Here is a 20075-nt window from a genome sequence, read left to right as displayed (position 1 = left end):
CCTCAAACTTTAATTCGTGTGTCCATAAAACTTTTTTCCAATCTTCCTCTGTCCAATGTCTGTGTTCTTTTGCCCATATTAATCTTTTCCTTTTATTAGCCAGTCTCAGATATGGCTTTTTCTTTGCCACTTTGCCCTGAAGGCCAGCATCCCGGAGTCGCCTCTTCACTGTAGACGCTGACACTGGCGTTTTCCGTGTACTATTTAATGAAGCTGCCAGTTTAGGAGCTGTGAGGCGTCGATGTCTCAAACTAGAGACCCTAATGTACTTGTCTTGTTGCTCAGTTGTGCAGCGGGGCCTCCCACTTCTCTTTCTACTCTGGTTAGAGCCTGTTTGTGCTCTCCTCTGAAGGGGGTAGTACACACCGTTGTAGGAAATCTTCAGTTTCTTGGCAATTTCTTGCATGGCATAGCCTTCATTTCTAAGAACAAGAATAGACTGTCGAGTTTCACATGAAAGTTCGAGTTTACAAATGTAATGCTCCAGATTCTCAAGTAGCTCAAAGGAAGGTCAATTTTGTAGCTTCTCAAATCAGCCAAACAGTTTCAGCTGGGCTAACATACTTGTGCAAGGGCTTTCTAGGGTTTTCTAAACATGCATTAGCCTTCTTACACAGTTAGCAAACACAATGTACCACTAAAACACTGGAGTGGTGGTTGTTGGAAATGGGCCTCTATACATCTATGTAGATATTGCAATAAAAACAAGACGTTTGCAGCTAGAATAGTCATTTACCACATTAACAATGTATAGAGTGTATTTCTGATTCATTTAATGTTAGCTTCATTGAAAAAAATGTGTTTTTCCTTCAAAAATAATGAAATTTCTAAATGACCCCAAACTTTTGAACGGTAGTGTATATATATATAAAGTAGGTGCAGCACCAGCAAAAAATAAAGGTGCCAAGCCCCCCAGGCAAAGACCAAAAACACCAGTTCAGATATTCGAAATAAGGTAGACTTTTAATGGCACATAATGGCGACGTTTCGGTTCATATGTGAAACGTTCAATCAATAGGTATATTCAATCATTTCATTTTGCCCTTATGGAATTAAAGTGCATAAATTAAATATCCCATAGAATTCTCTGTTCACCAATGTATGGAACTTATTGGGATAATTTAATTTTACATATCCCCATATAAGAAATATTCTGACAAAATATTAGTCTGTTGTTAGAAGTGACCCTATATTAACTAATTTGGTTCCATCAGGGTTCACTTTTAGGTAATAAAAATAAAAAAAAACTTACCAGCTGTTAGCCAAATAAAAACTATAACAATTATTTTTAATCATTGCTTTCGAAACTGCTGGGGTCTTATAAATGTAGTAGAAATCAGTGCTTTTGTTGTCATTTGGAAATACATGGAAGAAAATATTTTCAATCCACTACAGGTGAAATATTCCCTATTAAAAGTTGATCCTCCTCATCTGTCATTTATTTGCTGGCGTGTAGCTGCTCCTGGCAATATATTGGTAGAACCACAAAACTGGTTTGTCGCAGGATGACAAGTCATAGATGGAATATTAATATGGCAATAAATCATAGTCTATCTAGACATTAGCTATTTCAGCATAATGAAAATTGTAGTGACCTAAAACTTACTATTTTGGAACAGGTCCTTGAAACTTATCCAAATAAATTCCTTAAAGGGAACCTGTCAGAGATACCACGATGCCCCGTAGAAGTGGGATCGTCCTCCCTCTCCCAACACCTGTGTCTGGCTGATCCAGGAGGACTACTACGGGAGAAGGAAAGTTGGGGTTTGGATAAGTTTAAAAAAAAAAAATGTTTATATAAGTAGGATGGTCGGGAATGACCAAGTTCTGAAGTGGGGGCATGTAGTGGGCTTCTGGGTGATGAAGACGTCAAGTCTAGAGGGGTTGTAGAGTTATATTGTATTTTTATATAGATATTTATTCTATAAAAGTGTTTCTTCTGTGAAATCCCTATGGCCATTATTGTATGCCGGTTGTCCATAGGATTTGCCTAAGGCCGTCCCTGGGATGCAGGAGGTATGCCCAGAGGAGGGGAAACATACAATAGAGATTAGGATTTAGTACACTACATTGCTTAGACACTGGGTAGTTAATACAGGGGTTACATCATTAGCTGGGAGGGGTTTAGAATAGTTTTATAGAAAATAATTTCCGGGTTGCAGACAGTCGAGTGGGAGAGAGTGAGTAGTGAGGATCTATAGGCAGAGTGAGACTGCCATCAGGGGAGGCCTGTGTCAGGCCAGCTCACTCCTGGATTCAAGACCCGATTGCATAGGACCGGTATAGGTTTTGTCCCATGTACAGAGAGAGTCGGAGTGTGGAGGAAGACTGAGCAGACAGGAAAACAGACTCCATCAGCAGTAGCAGCAGTGAAGAATTGTTTTTACTAGTGTAAGTTATCAGAACAGAATGAGGACACATTTGAGACGGAATCTGGACGCTGACACAGTTCTATGCTCATGGCCTGTCAGAGGTGCTCAAGGCGAGGCCTCTATATCCCTAGAGGGGAGATTATCAGCTGGGTTGCAGGAAAAGTGGATTATGTTGGGTCTCAGGAAGGGACGAGAGCAAACACTGGAAAGGCACATTACCAAGGGTACTTCACTAACCAAAGAACTTGTCTTGATCTCAGGAGCGGACACAGACTGTAGTGGGCCCCTGTGCAAGAAATTTTTGGGCCCCCCCCCTGCCCTTCATAAGGCAACAAAGTTATGTAAACATAACCCCCCCATGTGCATCTCTCACCCCCCCATGTGCAGCTCTCATCCCCCATGTGCAGCTCACCCCCCTGTGCATCTCTCATCCCCCCGTGCATCTCTCATCCCCCCCGTGCATCTCTCACCCCCCCATGTGCATCTCTCATCCCCCCCATGTGCATCTCTCACCCCCCCATGTACATCTCTCATTCCCCCCATGTGCATCTCTCATCCCCCCCATGTGCATCTCTCACCCCCCCCATGTGCATCTCTCATCCTCCCCCCCATGTGCATCTCTCATCCTCCCCCCATGTGCATCTCTCATCCCCCCCATGTGCATCTCTCATCCCCCCCCATGTGCATCTCTCACCCCCCATGTGCATCTCTCACCCCCCCATATGCATCTCTCATCCCCCGCATGTGCATCTCTCATCCCCCCATGTGCATCTCTCATCCCCCCCATGTGCATCTCTCATCCTCCCCCCATGTGCATCTCTCACCCCCCCATGTGCATCTCTCACCCCCCCCATGTGCATCTCTCATCCCCCTGTGCATCTCTCATCCCCCCCATGTGCATCCCTCATCCCCCCCATGTGCATCCCTCATCCCCCCCATGTGCATCTCTCAGCCCTCCCATGTGCATCTCTCAGCCCTCCCATGTGCATCTCTCATCCCCCTCCCATGTGCATCTCTCACCCCCCCATGTGTATCTCTCATCCCCCCCATGTGCATCTCTCAGCCCTCCCATGTGCATCTCTCAGCCCTCCCATGTGCATCTCTCAGCCCTCCCATGTGCATCTCTCATCCCCCCCCCATGTGCATCCCTCATCCCCCTGTGCATCTCTCATCCCCCCCGTGCATCTCTGATCCCCCCCACTCCTAGTTAATTAATTGTATTTAAAAAAAATAAAACTTGTTATACTTACCCCCATGCGATCCCTGCAGAATCCTGGCGCTCGTCCACGTCGCTGCCACCAGGTTCTCCTGACGTTCGGCCATGTGACGGCGCCACATACATAGCCATCAGCTTTTGTTTTGGCCAAAAGATTTTTAAAGCCGCCACCACGATATGGTAGACTCTTCTGGCCGGGCCCTACTCTAACCTATTAAAATTTTCTTAAAATATTCAATACTCTTTTTAAATATATTTTTATTTAGTTTTCTTTAAGGGAATGTGTCATATACATTTTTTTTTAAATGACCAATAATACCACATACAGGGAATACCGCCACACCATGACCAGACCACATATTACCACAACATAGTGACCGAATAATACCACACAGAAGGGAGAAAAACTGCCACACCATGACCAGACCACATATTACCACCACATTACTAATATTACCATAAGTGTCATTATACACGGGAGCTCTATACATGGTATGTATAATGTAAGTGTCCAGGTAATCTAGTGATCACCAGTGACATTATACACAGGAGCTCTGTATATAGTGTCAGTGTACAGGTAATACAGTGATCACCAGTGACATTATACACAGGAGCTCTGTATATAGTGTACAGGTAATACAGTGATCACCAGTGACATTATACACAGGAGGCCGGTACATAGTATATAGTGTAAGTGTACATGTAATACACTGACTCACTGGTGACGTCTCTAGGTGAAGTCCTTCAGCTACGCTTTTCTCCTTCATCCAGCACAGACCGCCATCACGTCTTCCAGCCAGGACTCGTCTCTGCATAAAATAACACAGTTATCTAGAGCACATTCTCCAACTTCTACATTACGCAGCTGAATACAGACGTGCATCCACCATCAATATATGGTTAGTTATTATGCAACCTACCATTCCAAATATAAATTGTAATCCACCACGGTGCCCCCATTAACTGTAAATAGGCACTTAATATATAATTTAATTAGAACCTCTACTCTTTCCGCCAATTTGTTACCAGTTACACTCCTGCATCCGCAAAGCCCCCTACTCTATACTTCCTGCTCCTCGCATTCATTATTTACATGCACCCCCTGCCCCAATTCATTATATCATGTCCGTGCTCTCCCCACCCCATCATCATTTATCATTTACTCTCCCCCACCCCACATTCATTATGTGCAGCTCATTATCCCCCTACTCCCAATTCCCCCATGTGCAGCTCATTTTCTCCCAATTCCCCCATGTGCAGCTCTCATCCCCCCCATGTGCAGCTCTCAAACCCCCCCATGTGCAGCTCTCATCCCCCCATGTGCAGCTCTCACCCCCCCATGTGCAGCTCTCACCCCTCCCATGTGCAGCTCTCACCACCCCCCCATGTGCACATCTCTCACCCCCCTCCCCCACATGTGCACCTTTCTCACCCCCCTCCCCCACATGTGCACCTCTCTCACCCCCCTCCCCCACATGTGCACCTCTCTCACCCCCCTCCCCCACATGTGCACCTCTCTCACCCCCCTCCCCCACATGTGCACCTCTCTCACCCCCCTCCACCACATGTGCACCTCTCTCATCCCCCTCCACCACAGGTGCACCTCTCTCATCCCCCTCCACCACAGGTGCACCTCTCTCATCCCCCTCCACCACATGTGCACCTCTCTCATCCCCCTCCCCCACATGTGCCCCTCTCTCATCCCCCCCATGTGCATCTCTCATCCCCCTCCCCCACATGTGCACCTCTCTCATTCCCCTCCCCCACATGTGCATCTCCCATTCCCCCCACTCCTAGTTAATTGTATTTAAAAAAAAAATAAAACTTGTTATACTTACCCCCATGTGATCCCTGCAGAATCCTGGCGCTCGTCCATGTGGCTGCCACCAGGTTCTCCTGACTTCTGGCCATGTGACGGCACGTCACATGACCGGAAGTCAGGGGAATCATGAAGGCGCTGCTGCTGGAGCGCAGCGCAGCGCTGAGATGTCCCGGACCCGGCGCTTAGCATGGGGCCGGGGGCCCCATGAGGAGAGAGTCGCACAAGAGGGGGGCCCCCAACGGGGCTCCGAGGGGGCCCCTACCGGCCGGGCCCCATACTGGAGTCAGGGCAGTCATGCCCTGATGGCGGCCCTGCTGGAGGGGCCCCCTCTCCCTCGGGGCCCCCATTCAATGAACCGGCTGCACGGGCAGTAGTTCCGCCCCTGCTTGATCTATATACAGCAACCGTGTATGGAAGAATTGCACAGTAAAAGTGAGACTGTTAACCCAGATCTACGCTCTCCTGTCTTGCTTAAAGTCGGTGTCGGTTCCATGAACGGTGTAACAGTAAGTACAGCAAATCTTCCATTGCAGCACACACTCCGGTCTTAGTCCTTAATAGTAGAGGGGGCATTGGGTGAATAGAATAGAGTTTCGACACCAGGGCCGGACTGGGACAAAAAAGCAGCCCTGCCACACAAACCCCACATACTATAACATCCATTTTCCCTGATAACTGAATTTTGCTTTTACGCTGTCGTGCCCCTCACCACTTTCTTAAAGCGAGTCTGTCAGCAGAATGTAACCCTATGAATTAAAGGCATGGCTATAACGGCGCTGTAATCCTGATTATTCTGATACCTTATGTGAAGGGATCTGATCAGTGTTTGTTTAATACTCACCTTATGAAGTTTTCAGAAAATTACGTCTTGTGTGCTTTGGGGCGGGACATGGGGCAGGGTCTAAATGGCGCTGGAGGCGGCGCATGCGCAAATCGAGATCTCAGCTTTGAACTAAGTCGAGATCCCTATCTGCACATGCACCGCCACCGGCGCCATTTTATTGAAGTCCAGCGCTGAATTTTAAAAAAGGGGTAGGTCACTGAATAATCAATGACCTGCAAAAGAAACAGAGGAGGCTGGTGGTGGGTGGGAACGAGAAGAGGACCCTGCCCCCACATCCCACCCCGAAGCATAATGGAGTATACAAGACGTCATCGTCTGAAAACTTCATAAGGTGAGTATTCAACAACCACTGAGCGGATCCCTTCACTTCAGGTATCAGATCAATCAGCATCGCAGCGCCATTATGACCATGCCTTTAGATTATAGGGCTAAATCCTACTGACAGGTTCACTTTAAAGGAGTTATCTGATGAGCCACATGTGAATGGTGCCGAGGTGCGTTTGATCAACCACCGCTGCATTTACATGGTACTCTTTAAAGCTACGTTTCTCAGGATCGTGAGGGTCCCAGCGGTCAGATCCACAGCAAATGGAAAGTCATCCCCTATTCAAAGGAAACTTGGGACAACCCATTTAAACAGGCTTTTCAGGATTTATTTTTATTTGCCCATAGGAATGTAGAAAATAATAAACCAATAATGACAATCGAGAAGTCAATGCCGCCAAGGCCTCATGCAAACAAGCGTATAAATCAGGCGTGTGTCATCCGATTTTTTTATCAGATCGATGTTCTGCAATGAGGCTGCGCAGAGAAACATTTTTTTTGTCATACTGATTGGGTGTGAGAAAAAAATAGTAGCAAGCTGCGATCTGACTCTGGGTGCGAGAAAAAAAATAGGATGGCGCAGTATAGAGCCGCAGTATAGAGCCGCAGTATGAAGTCGCAGAACGGAGCCACACTACGGAGCCGCATAACGGAGCCCCAGTATGGAGACGAAGGATGAAGACGCAATATGGAGCCACAGTATGGAGCCACAGAACGGAGCCGCAGTACGGAGCCACAAAAAGGAGCCGCAGTATGGAGACGAAGAATGGAGACGCAATGTGGAGCTGCAGTGTAGAGACGAAGGATGGAGACACAATGTGGAGCTGCAGTGTGGAGCCGCAGTACAGAGCAGCAGTACGGAGTCACAGTACGGCGCCGCAGAATGGAGCCGCAGTACGGAGCCGCAGTACGGAGCCGCAGTACGAAGCCGCAGAATGGAGACGCAGTACGGAGACGCAGTATGGAGCCGCAGTACGGAGCCGCAGAACGGAGCTGAAGGATGGAGAAGCACTATGAAGCAGCAGTATGGAGCCGAAGGATGGAGACGCAGCATGGAGGAGCCGCAGTATGGAGCCGCAGTACGGAGCTGCATAACGGAGCCGCAGTATGGAGACGAAGGATGGAGACGCAATGTGGAGCTGCAGTGTGGAGACGAAGGATGGAGACACAATGTGGAGCCGCAGTGTGGAGCCGCAGTACGGAGCAGCAGTACGGAGCCACAGTACGGAGCCGCAGAATGGAGCCGCAGTACGGAATCGCAGTATGGAGACGCAGTATGGAGCCGCAGTACGGAGCCGCAGAACGGAGCTGAAGGATGGAGAAGCACTATGGAGCCGCAGTATGGAGCCGAAGGATGGAGACGCAGCATGGAGGAGCCACAGTATGGAGCCGCAGTACACATATATTTATATATACACAGGACAGGAGGAGTGGTACTGGGCAGTGTATATACATATATATTATATAGGTAGCACCTGTGTAATGTACAGTACAGACAAATAGTTTGGACACATCTTCTCATTTAAAGATTTTTCTGTATTTTCATGACTATGAAAATTGTACATTTACACTGAAAGCATCAAAACTATGAATTAACACATGTGGGATTATATACTTAACAAAAAGTGTGAAACAACTGAAAATATGTCTTATATTCTAGGTTCTTCAAAGTAGCCACCTTTTGCTTTGATGACTGCTTTGCACACTCTTGGCATTCTCTTGATGAGCTTCAAGAGGTAGTAACCGGAAATGGTCTTCCAACAATCTTGAAGGAGTTCCCAGAGATGCTTAGCACTAGTGTTGAGCGAGTATGCTCGACACTACTCGGTACTCGCCCGAGCATCTCGCTACTCGGGATGTTCGGCGAGCACCGACCATTTCCGGGTTACTCGGGCGGGAGCTCGGGTCTCCGCCCTGCATGTTTGGCGCTCTTTACAGAGCCAATGAACATACAGGGATTGCCAGCCAGTCACTGTAATGCCGCAGCCATGTTGTTTGTGGGCATTACAGTGATTGGCTGGCCGCACAGCGTCACCTCGAGTATTTAAAACCGGGCGCCGCCATCTTGGACACAGTCGCCCGGAATCAGACAGTGTAGGGAGAGTGCTGCTGAGTTAGGGAGAGATATATAGTGCGAAATAGGTAGTGTAGGGTCTCTAAAGCCTGCCAAATCAAACAAACAGTCCTTCTCAGGACTAATATCCATCCCAGATATCAGACAGGCAGGCAGGCTGTATAGGAGATGCAGTGGTTATACCAGCAAACACTGCATTACAGTCCTGTGTGCTCCTGCTGGTCAAATTGCTAGATTTATTCCCCGGTCTCAGGGGCCAGGAAAAATTCTTTTTTTTTCATCTAAATCCTGTATTTTTTTTTTCCTCAGTCAGACTGTACAAATACGCGTCTTATTAACCTTTTGGTATCCCCCCCCCCCCCAAAAAAAAAAGAAGTGTGTCTGTGACTGTTCAGACACCAATATATCTGTTTAAAAGAGTCTGGTGTAGGCCAGAGAAATAGAACTGTGGTTTTGCAGTTCCACGGGTCAAATCTCTGTATTATCCTGCTTTTGGCATTTTTTGCCATAAAAAAATCTGTAATAGTGTCTCCCTGACTGGTCAGACACCATTATATCTGTTTAAAAGAGTCTGGTGTAGGCCAGAGAAATAGAACTGTGGTTTTGCAGTTCCATGGGTCAAATCTCTGTATTATCCTGATTTTGGCATTTTTTGCCGTAAAAAAAAGCTGTAATAGTGTCTCCCTGACTGGTCAGACACCAATATATCTGTTTAAAAGAGTCTGGTGTAGACCAGAGAAATAGAACTGCGGTTTTCCTCTTTCACGGTTCTAATCTCCTTTTTATTACCCTTTTTCCATTGATAGTGCCAGTGTAAGCTATTTTACTTCATTTACAATGGGCAAGGCGCGTGGCAAGGGACGTGGAGCTGGACTTTTTGTTGATCGTGCGTGTAGAGGAGGGGGCCATGGCCAAGGTGAAAATGTGCCACAACCAACAGCCACATCTTCTCGCTCCCACTTCTTGACCAAATTACTAGGGAAGCACACTACAACACCAGTATTGCGAACTGATCAGTGTGAACAGGTTATTAATTGGATTAATTGGATAGCAGATAATACTTCCAGTTACCTGGGCACCACCACCTCCGGTCTGTCTTCCACACGGTCAAGTTTTAGTAGCCGTGAGTCTCTACCGCATACTCCTCCTCACCCTGATGCTCCTTCCTCCCACCATGCCGAGTGTCGTCAGACAGCAACTGATCCCACACTTGGACACTCTGAAGAGCTGTTCACTGGTCCATTTCCATATTTGTGCCCCTCGCCTGCTCCACTTGAAGTGGTGGAAGAGGAGATCCCATGTAGCGATGCCCAAATATTTGAACAGCCACGGCCAAAGGAAGTCGACGCTGGCAATTTGTCACAAGAGGTGGACGATGACGAGACACAATTGCCATGAAGTGAGGAGGAGGATTGTGGTGCACAAGTTGAAGAGGAGGAGGTGGTGGATGATCTAGTAACTGACCCAACGTGGCAAGAGGACACGCAGAGCGAGGCCAGCAGCACACAGGGTGAGGGAGGCAGAGTACCCCAACAGGCAGGAAGAAGCAGTGTGGTGGCCGCACACAGAAGGTGGGCAACAGTTCCCCGTAACACCAACACGAGGGACGTTGCCAGTACAACCGGTAGGTCTTCCAGAGTGTGGAATTTTTTTAAAGACTCTGCTGATAACCCCAAAAAGGCCATTTGTACAAACTGCCATGCCAGCATCAGTACGGGTGACAAAACTACCAGCCTGACCACCACCAGCATGATCAGGCACATGTCAGCAAAGCACCCGACTTTGTGGGGTGAACCCCAGGGTCCACGACCAGTGTCAGGGGGTGTCACCACTGCTTCTTCCGCTCTTGTGCGTGTAATAGAACCCCCTGTTTTGCGTGCAAGGCAATCCCCTATCCATACTGCATGCAAATATGCCCCCTCCTCTCAGTCTTCACTTGTTATGGCAGATTCTCAAGAAACAGCATCAACATCCATGTCCACGTCCCACCGCAGCGTTCAATTGTCCATATCCCAGAGCTTTGAACGAAAGCATAAATTCACAGCTAACGTCCCACAGGCCACAGTCCTAAATTTGCACATTTCACGACTGCTTGCGTTGGAAATGCTGCCTTTTAGGCTGGTGGAGACAGAATCCTTCCGCAACCTTATGGCGGTGGCCGTCCCTCGGTATTCGGTCCCCAGCCGACACTATTTTGCCCGGTGTGCCATCCCCGCACTACACAAGCACGTGTCCCAAAACATCTGCCGTGCCCTCAACAACGCAGTTACTGGGAGAGTCCACCTGACAACGGACATGTGGACAAGTGCTTGTGGCCAGGGACGGTACATCTCCCTGACGGCACACTGGGTAAACATAGTGGAAGCCGGGACCCAGTCGGACCTTGGGACGGAACACATCCTCCCCACACCGAGGATTGCGAGCCCTATGTCAGTCAGAGTTGCCCCCACAGTATACAGCTCCTGCACATCAGCCTTCTCCTCATGTTCAGCCTCCATCTCAGATATCATCACATCAGTTACAAGCTGGAAGCACTGCAGTAGTGCCTCAGCCAAGCGACAACAGGCTGTGCTGAAACTCATAAGCTTAGGTGATAAACCTCACACTGCTTGTGAGTTGTGGACAGCTGTGAAAGAGCAGGCAGATCTGTGGCTGAGACTGCTGAACCTACATCCAGGCATGGTCGTGTGTGACAATGGCCGTAACCTGTTGGCGGCCCTGAGGCGAGATCACACACGTACCATGCCTGGCTCATGTGCTTAACCTCGTGGTTCAGCGGTTTCTTAAATTGTACCCCGAGTTGCCAGATCTGCTTGTCAAAGTACGCCGCCTGTCAGCTCATTTTCGGAAGTCAGCTACAGCTTCCGCCGCCCTTGCTGTGTTGCAGCAGCGTTTGCAGCTTCCGGCACACCGACTGGTGTGTGATGTCCCCACACGTTGGAACTCTACCCTCCACATGTTGCAAAGGATTTGTGAGCAGAAGAGAGCAGTTGTGGAGTACCAGCAGCAACAAGGCCGCCTATATTCAGGTCAGACTCCACACATAAGACCTCAGAAGTGGACCTGGATGTCTGGCATATGTACCATCCTGACAAACTTTGAGGAGTCCACCAAGATGGTGAGTGGCGATGATGCCATCATTAGCGTCAGCATCCCACTTGTCTGTCTCTCTGCAGAGAATTAAAGAGGAGGCATTGCAGCCAGAGTATGATCAGATGGATAAAGAAGCCGTAATGGGCGATTACACACAGCCCAGCCTCATCTCAACCCAACGTGCATTGGGGGACAATGAGGTAGAAGAGGAGAAGGAGGAGGAAGAACAAGAGCTGGTATCATGCGCTGTAGACGGTAGTACATGTTCAACTGTCATACAGTCGGTTCAGCGTGGGTGGCCTGAGGACAGGGGGCAGGAGGAGGAGGAGAACATGGTCAGTCGTCAACTTGGTGAGGACATGGAAGTCTTGCCCGTTACCAGTCTGGCACGCATGGCTGACTTTATGTTACGCTGCCTTAACCGTGACCCTCGCGTTGTCAAAATGTTGGTTGACAGTCATTACTGGTTGGTGACACTTTTAGACCCCCGCTACAAGGAGAACTTTCACTCTCTTATTCCTGAGGTGGAGAGGTCTACAAAAATGTGGCAGTACCAGAAGGCCCGTGCTGCAGAACTGTTAAAAAAATTCCCATCTGAACACGCTAGCGGCAGAGATCACAGTTCATTGACCAACCAAGGCGTACAGGCAAGAGAGACGCAACTCCAATCCAGCAGAGGCAGGGGAACACTGTCAACGTTCTGGAACAGTTTTCTCAGACCCTCCCTTTATGACAAACCCTGAAGCGCGGGGTACTCTCACAAGGAGTGGAAAGTTTCAAAAGATGGTGAGGGAGTACCTTGCCAACCGTACCAGTGTCCTCCGTGATTCCTCTGTGCCTTTTAATTATTGGGTATCCAAGCTGGACACTTGTAATGAACTCGCTCTGTACGCTTTGGAGGTCCTGGCCTGCCCTGCCGCTAGCGTGTTATCGGAGCATGTTTTTAGTGCCGCTGGGGGAATTATAACTGATAAGCGCACTCGCCTCTCAACTGACAATGCTGACAAGCTGACCCTTATCAAAATGAACAAGGGCTGGATTGGGCCAGCATTCTCATCACCACCAAATGACAGCAGAGTAACATAAAGTCAAATCCACTGTGTTATTTCGGGAGGTGTATTCCCATGCACTGCTTCACACCCACATATGGGTATACGCTTCCTCATTTCGGCTGTATTTTGCTCTTCTACTTATCCTCAGCCTCCGCCACCACTATACCACCAGGGTGACCTTGGTCCGTGTTGCCAGCATTGCAAGTTCCTCCGTCCTAATTTTTGGCAGCTTTTACTTGGAAGGCATAGGCAAAGACAATGGGAGACCCACTCCCCAATAATGGGAATCATGTTTTTAATATGCTGTACTGCATGGCTCTTGTAAGGGGCATGAAAACCGTCTTGTTAAGCTACTCTGAACTCCACGTCTCTTCCAAGGGGCATTAAAACCATCTTGTTAAGCTACTGCGACCTCCACCACTTTTCCAAGGGGCATTAAAACCGTCTTGTTAAGCTACTGCGACCTCCACGTCTCTTCCAAGGGGCATTAAAACCGTCTTGTTAAGCTACTGCGACCTCCATGTCTCTTCCAAGGGGCATTTATATTGTCTTCTTGTTCCACTGCGACATCCACCATTCTTCCAAGGGGCATTAAAACTGTCTTGTTAAGCTACTGCGACCTCCACGTCTCTTCCAAGGGGCATTAAAACCGTCGTGTTAAGCTACTGCGACTTCCACCACTTTTCCAAGGGGCATTTGTGACGCCCAGCTGCGCTTGGTATCACAGATCCTAGAAAAGTGCATTGATGGATTCCTCCACAAGAGGCCCCCATAACCATTCACACATCTTCACCTTCCACCTCAGACCAGCAGAGGGAGCCCGTTAGGGATAGATAAATAGGGAAGGTGGAGCCAGGCAGTTCAGTTCCTCTGGAAAGTTCAGCAAGTATAGACCTGAATACAGAGTTGAACTCAGCCTAGTCAGTCTGGAGTCTAGTTCAGTCTGGTTTAGCAGTGAGTCCAGTACAGTCTGAGAAGAGTTACCTCAGAGGACAAAAGCCTGTTCCAGCTCCTGCAATTGCTATCCTGCAGTGGAGCTTATCCAGACCAAGGCTCAGTGTAGCTCAGAGAAGTGAGCTTTAGGTGTGCCGGCGCCATAAGATCGGTGAAGCGCGGCAAGCTGCCGTTAGTGTGAGTAGCCTAGTGAGGGCCCGAGTAGGCCGAAGGCGAGTGGAAAGTTAGTACATAGGGGGCAGAGGAGCTTAACTTGCTCACCCCGAAGAATTTACACCGGGTCCGAAGCTTACCGGGATCTCTATGACCCAGTAAGACCTAACCGGAATCCCTGGAGAACTACAGGTCCCAGGATCCCTAGAGAGCTGATACGTAACAGAGCTGGGAGACGCTTAGGCCCCGCATACCGGGAGCATGTACTCCAAGAAAAGGCCCTACCACAAGGTCAGCCAGCGCAGGACAGATACAAAGTTAGGCCTAGCTCCAGGCAGGTCAGAAACTTACCACGCAGAAGCAAGAAACAGGAGGCCCTAAACCCTCTCATTGGGGAGGATCCTGACATGCATCCTTCACCCTACAGTGCTCCGGGATGTGCCTGAATTTCCATCAGTAAAAGGTACTGAAGTCACTATCGTGTCTGTCTCTGTTCTTGCTCTGACCCGGCTGGCTCTCGCCTGTCCTGCATTCCCCTTTCCGTAAGCTGCCTTGAGGCCTAGCTCCACCTGTGGGAGCTATACCATCGAGCTGCCTTATCACCGACCTCAGTGGACTGCTCAGCGCTGGTGATTCTCACCAGAAGCCACAGGTGGCGTCACAAACTTTTTATAAACTTAACAAATTATCCACCCTTTTTAAAGAGAGACCCCAGGGTACGGGCCCGGGAGCCGACCACCGCGACATCCCTAAGGGCCAGGCTAAAGGCCCGGGTACTGAGTCATCCCCATCCCCTGGGCTAGTCATCTCCAACTGGCGTCACGAACAGGATAGCGTGCCCGCTGCAACGACGCCGTGTTTTGCCCGTTGCCACCGGGTACTGTGCGCCTTTATTCTGAACTGTGTACATTAAGTTGTGGTGAAGATTGCCGCCATTTTTGGACCGCCGAGTGAGAAGAAGGGCGTAACGGCGGGAAACTAAGGGGCGTACCTGTAAAAGAGCGCGAAGCCTCGGACAAGCACCGCGCCTCGATGTCAAACCAGGAAGCGCCAGGTCCTGAAAGGAGCGTCGTTGAACGCTTTGACGTAGGACGCAAGCGATGCAAGGTCCTGAAGACAACTGTCACCTGCGGAGCTGCGGCCTACCGGAAGAAAAACTAGAAGGTAGGCCACGGTTAACTAGGGGGGTGCCAGAATGTCCGACGAACAGGAGAACGCCGACCTGCCAGTCAACGTCCCTGAGGTTCAACCCAGGGACGTTGATGACCGGGCCGAAGCAGCCGCTCCACCGGCAGCGCCTGTAAACCCTGTCATTCCCATGACTCTGCCGTACATTCCTGGAGCAAAGTGGCTCCCCCAGTACAACGGCAAACCAGATACCCTGTCTGGATTCAAACGGAAGATATGTGGTATCTTGGATATGTACTCCATGACAGGCAAGCAAAGAGCCGCTGTCGTATTAGGACAACTGACTGGTGCTGCGGAACGAGAAGTGGAAACATGGTCGGCCGCAGACCAGGAGTCAGTGTCCACAATATTTCAAAAACTACAGACTGTCTTTGAGGATCTTACTGAGGCGGACCTCCGGATGAGGTTCTACAGCTGTTCCCAACACCCGGAGGACAATGTTCGGGACTACGCCTGGCGTCTACAGGGGGCCCTGCGGGCTCTTAAACAGGTCAGTCCAACCAGCATTGAAAATGAGAACAAAATGTTGAAAGACCGGTTTGTCCGGGGACTGAGGTCTCCACAGGAGAGTAGGACTGTGCGTTGGTGGTCCCTGGATCATCCAGATGCCACCTTTGATAATCTTAATCTGCAGCCCCTGGAAACAAATGCCATCCAATGTTACCAGGGTGGGGCTACTCCAGTACCTGCTACACCCACCTTTTCCCCAGTGGCTGCTGAAGCCAAGGTTCCAGCAACGTCCCCTAGAGAGCTGGACAGTGCGCTCTGAAGTGCGTCAGTTGAGCAAAACCCTGACCACTGTGTTGAGTGTCCTGCAGCTGCAGACGGAGCCCGAGGAAGGAGGTAAGATCCTGTTAGCCGATAGCCCTGAGGATGTCCCCTGGATGTGAAGGAGGAGGAGGCCAACACCACCCTCTTCGAGGACCAGTGACCAGCGCCGTCCGTCGAAGGACCATGCCTGCTATCGCTGCCGCAAGACCGGACACATCGCCCAGAATTGTCCTTTAAACGAGAAAACCCTGGGTCCGAGGGCCGACACCCAGGAGTAAACTCACCAGGCCCATCAGACTGGTACAACAGGTTCGTCGGAGGAAGACCTTTCCTGTCCATTGTACTGGACGGGATCCCGACGCATGCCCTGCTGGACACAGGATCTCAGGTAACCATCATGCCTGACGTCCTCTACAAGAGGTTCTGGTCCATGGACGACCTACGTCCGCCAGCTCCAAATCTTTCTGTATATGCCTCAAACGGACTCCCCCTTAACCTACTCGGGGTTAAGAATGTGACTGTAAAGGTGGGGAGAGTGGAGGTGAAGGACCAGGGGCTAATTGTAGTAGAGACTAATCCTGATGACACCAACCCGTATATGGTCCTAGGGACTAACATTGTTGGTAACTGTTTGGGAGAAGTTGTGTTCTTGCTCCAACAGATCGCCGACACAGCCAAGCCGAGACAGAGGAGGGCACTGCAGAGGGAGATCTGAGTCCTGATGTATCAACAGCAAGTAAGGTTAACAGACGGTGAAATCGGTAACGTGCGGGTAACGGACCCCATACCCATTGTCATCCCCCCAATGAGTGAAATTCTCATCTGGTGCAGGGCTGCTATAGGTCTTAGAGGACAGAGCTACCAGGCGGTAGTAGAACCTCTTTTCTCCGAGCACAGACCCACGCTCTTAACCGCCAGAGGAGTGGTAGATGTACGTAATGGGAGGGTGCCCGTCCGTCTTCTCAATTTAGGGGAAGATGAGGTCAGACTGCCACGTTATGCCACTGTTGCCAAATTACATGCTGTCAATAACAACTGCATTCACGAGACGGAGTCCTTAACTTCACCAGACGAAGTGGAGGATAATGACCCTGCAACCCAGGTGGAGGATTGGTGTCAACAGCTCCATGTTGGGACAGATACCACTCCTGCCCATCAAAAACAGGGTGTACACCGGGTGGTTCAAGAATACTCGCAGGTGTTCAGTAAACATCCACTTGACTTCGGGAGGATTAAGGGGGTTCAACATCATATCCCCACAGGCAACCATTCCCCAATCAAAGAACGTTACAGGCCTATACCACCAGCTCACTACCAGAAGGCAAAGGAAATGTTGCATGACATGAGGAAGGCGGGGGTTATAAGGGATAGTTGTAGTCCCTGGGCGGCTCCCCTAGTGCTAGTTAGGAAAAAGGACGGGAGCATGAGAATGTGTGTAGATTACCGTCAAGTAAATCGCATTACACATAAAGATGCATACCCTTTACCACGCATAGAGGAGTCCCTAGCTGCCTTAAAGTCTGCAAATTACTTTTCCACCCTTGACCTCACTAGTGGGTACTGGCAAGTAGCTGTGGCTGAAGAGGATCGGGAGAAGACGGCCTTCACCACCCCGATGGGTCTCTACGAGTTCAACAGTATGCCGTTTGGACTCTGCAATGCCCCAGGAACGTTCCAGAGATTGATGGAGTGCTGCCTGGGACATCGCAACTTCGAGACTGTGTTACTTTACCTGGATGATGTAATAGTGTACTCCAGAACGTACGAGGACCACTTGAAACACCTGGCAGAGGTATTTGAGTCACTGTCCTGGTACGGGATGAAGTTGAAGCCCTCAAAGTGCCACCTGCTCAAGAGAAAGGTACAGTACCTGGGGCACATTGTCAGTCTGGAAGGGGTAGCACCAGACCCAGAGAAGGTCACAGCCATCCAGAAGTGGCCGGAGCTGAAGAACCTCAAGGAGGTGCGTCAGTTCCTGGGACTAGTAGGATACTACCGGAGGTTCGTAAAAGACTACACTAAGAAAGCAGCTCCTCTGCAAGACCTCCTGGTAGGGCAGTCCCCCAAAGGCAGAAATCCCCCATTTCACTGGGGTAAGGAGCAAGCCGAGTCGTTTCAGGAGATGAAGGAGATCCTGACAGGCGATGAGATCCTAGCCTACCCTGACCACAGCCAACCGTTCCTGCTGTATACAGATGCCAGCAACGAAGGACTGGGCGCTGTCTTAAGTCAGAAGCAGAATGGCCAAGAGAAAGTGATCGCATACGCAAGCAGGAAGCTCCGCCCGACTGAGAGGAACCCAGAGAACTATAGAAGCTTCAAGTTGGAGTTCCTAGCCTTGGACTGGGCCATCACTGAAAGGTTCAAGCACTATCTAGCCTCCAGTAAGTTCACTGCCTTCACTGATATCAACCCCTTGACCCATCTTGAAACAGCTAAGCTCGGGGCACTGGTACAACGATGGATGGCTCGGTTGTCAAACTACCAATTTACAATTAAATACCGGGCGGGACGCCAACGCCGATGCCCTGTCCAGGATGCCTCACCAGTCAGACACAGAAGAAGAAGTAGATGACCTGGAAGAGATTGAGCTACCTGCCTTTCACCGGAATGGGATGATCCACGAGCAACGAGCCTCCAGGAAGCAGCGTGGAAAGACGTTAAACCCCCTGCCTCACCACAGCTGGAAAGAGACCCAGGACAGTGACCCGGTTGTCAGCCGTATCAAGGAGCTGATAACCCAAGAAGGTGCCTCCCTGGAGAAAGATGCATCTCTGCAAGCAAAGCAGCTGTGGAACGAGAGAAGCCGGCTGTTTATCTACCGTGAGAAGCTGTGCCAAAAACCCATCAGAGGGTATGGCAGATAGTGGTCCCGAAGACAGACATCCAGATGGTATTGGAAGCTTACCACGATCAGGCGGGGCACTTTGGCTGGAAAAAGCTAGAGACCCTGCTGAAGTGTCGATTCTACTGGGTAGGAATGCGCAGTTCAATTGAGAGGTGGTGCCGGGACTGTGGACCCTGTGGCCTAAGAAGAAAAGACTTCAGCAGCCAGAAGGCACCCCTGCAACCCATCAAGACGACTCGACCCCTGGAGATCGTGGCCCTGGACCATGTCAAGTTGTCGCCCAGCAGGTCAGGGTACTCCTACGCCCTGAACATGGTGGATCACTACTCACGTTTCCTGGTGGTCGCCCACGTCAAAGACCTGACGGCAGAAACAGCAGCAAAGACGTTCCAAGCGTATTTCTGTAGACCCCATGGTTACCCTGAGCAGGTGCTGACGGACCAAGGCCCAGCCTTTGAGGCTGAGTTGTTTAAGGAGTTCTGCCATCTCTACGGGTGTAAGAAGATAAGAACTACACCGTACCACCCACAAACCAACGGTCTCTGCGAAAAGATGAACAACATCATCATCGACCTGCTAAAGACCATACCACTTGAGGAGAGAAACCAGTGGCCAGACCTACTACCAGACCTAGTGGATCTGTATAATCATATACCAGTAAGTTCCACCAATTTCACTCCGGCATATCTCATGCGGGCAAGGCCAGGAAAGCTGTCCATGGATCTGGAGCTTGGTGTTGTTGAGCCTGAAGCTGATATGACCACTGAGGACTGGGACACGACCAGACAAGAACAGTACAGGAGAGTAAAAGCTTGTGTCGAGGACAGTCTCACTCCGGTGAGAGAAAAGCAGGAGACTCAATACAACAAAAACGCACCCGCAGAACCTTTCACACCTGGTGAAACAGTATTGAAAAGGAAAAGACGTAACCACAAACTTGATGACCAGTGGGAAAAAGAACCCTACACTGTGTTACCGTCAAGATTTGACAATAAGAAGACATGCATAATCAGTCGAGATGGAGGAAAAACGTCTACAACAGTGTCCAGGGACCACCTAAAGCTGTGTCCAGACTTACTGAAACCCCAAGAAGAAGTGCCTCTCACAATCCCGGAAGAACCTGAAGAAGCGGTGATACACACTGACCTAGGAGACTTGCCAGCGGATTGGCCTCAAATAGGAGGAGCAATAATCATCCCAGTACTCCAATTCTACGAACAGCCAGAAAATCCTCCACAGCAAGTTGAACCTGTAAGTGCTGCAGAAGAGCCAGCTCAAGAAGTATCCCCGGATGAAGGATCCCCGGTAGGAGCAGAGCAAGAGGGCCCAGCCAATGGTGAACTTGCCAGTCCAAGAGAGAGGTT

Source organism: Phyllobates terribilis, unplaced genomic scaffold, assembly GCF_046119375.1.
Source record: "Phyllobates terribilis strain yellow unplaced genomic scaffold, ASM4611937v1 Scaffold_5__5_contigs__length_657084704, whole genome shotgun sequence".
NCBI classification, from domain to species: domain Eukaryota; kingdom Metazoa; phylum Chordata; class Amphibia; order Anura; family Dendrobatidae; genus Phyllobates; species Phyllobates terribilis.
This window is presented reverse-complemented; position numbering follows the sequence as displayed.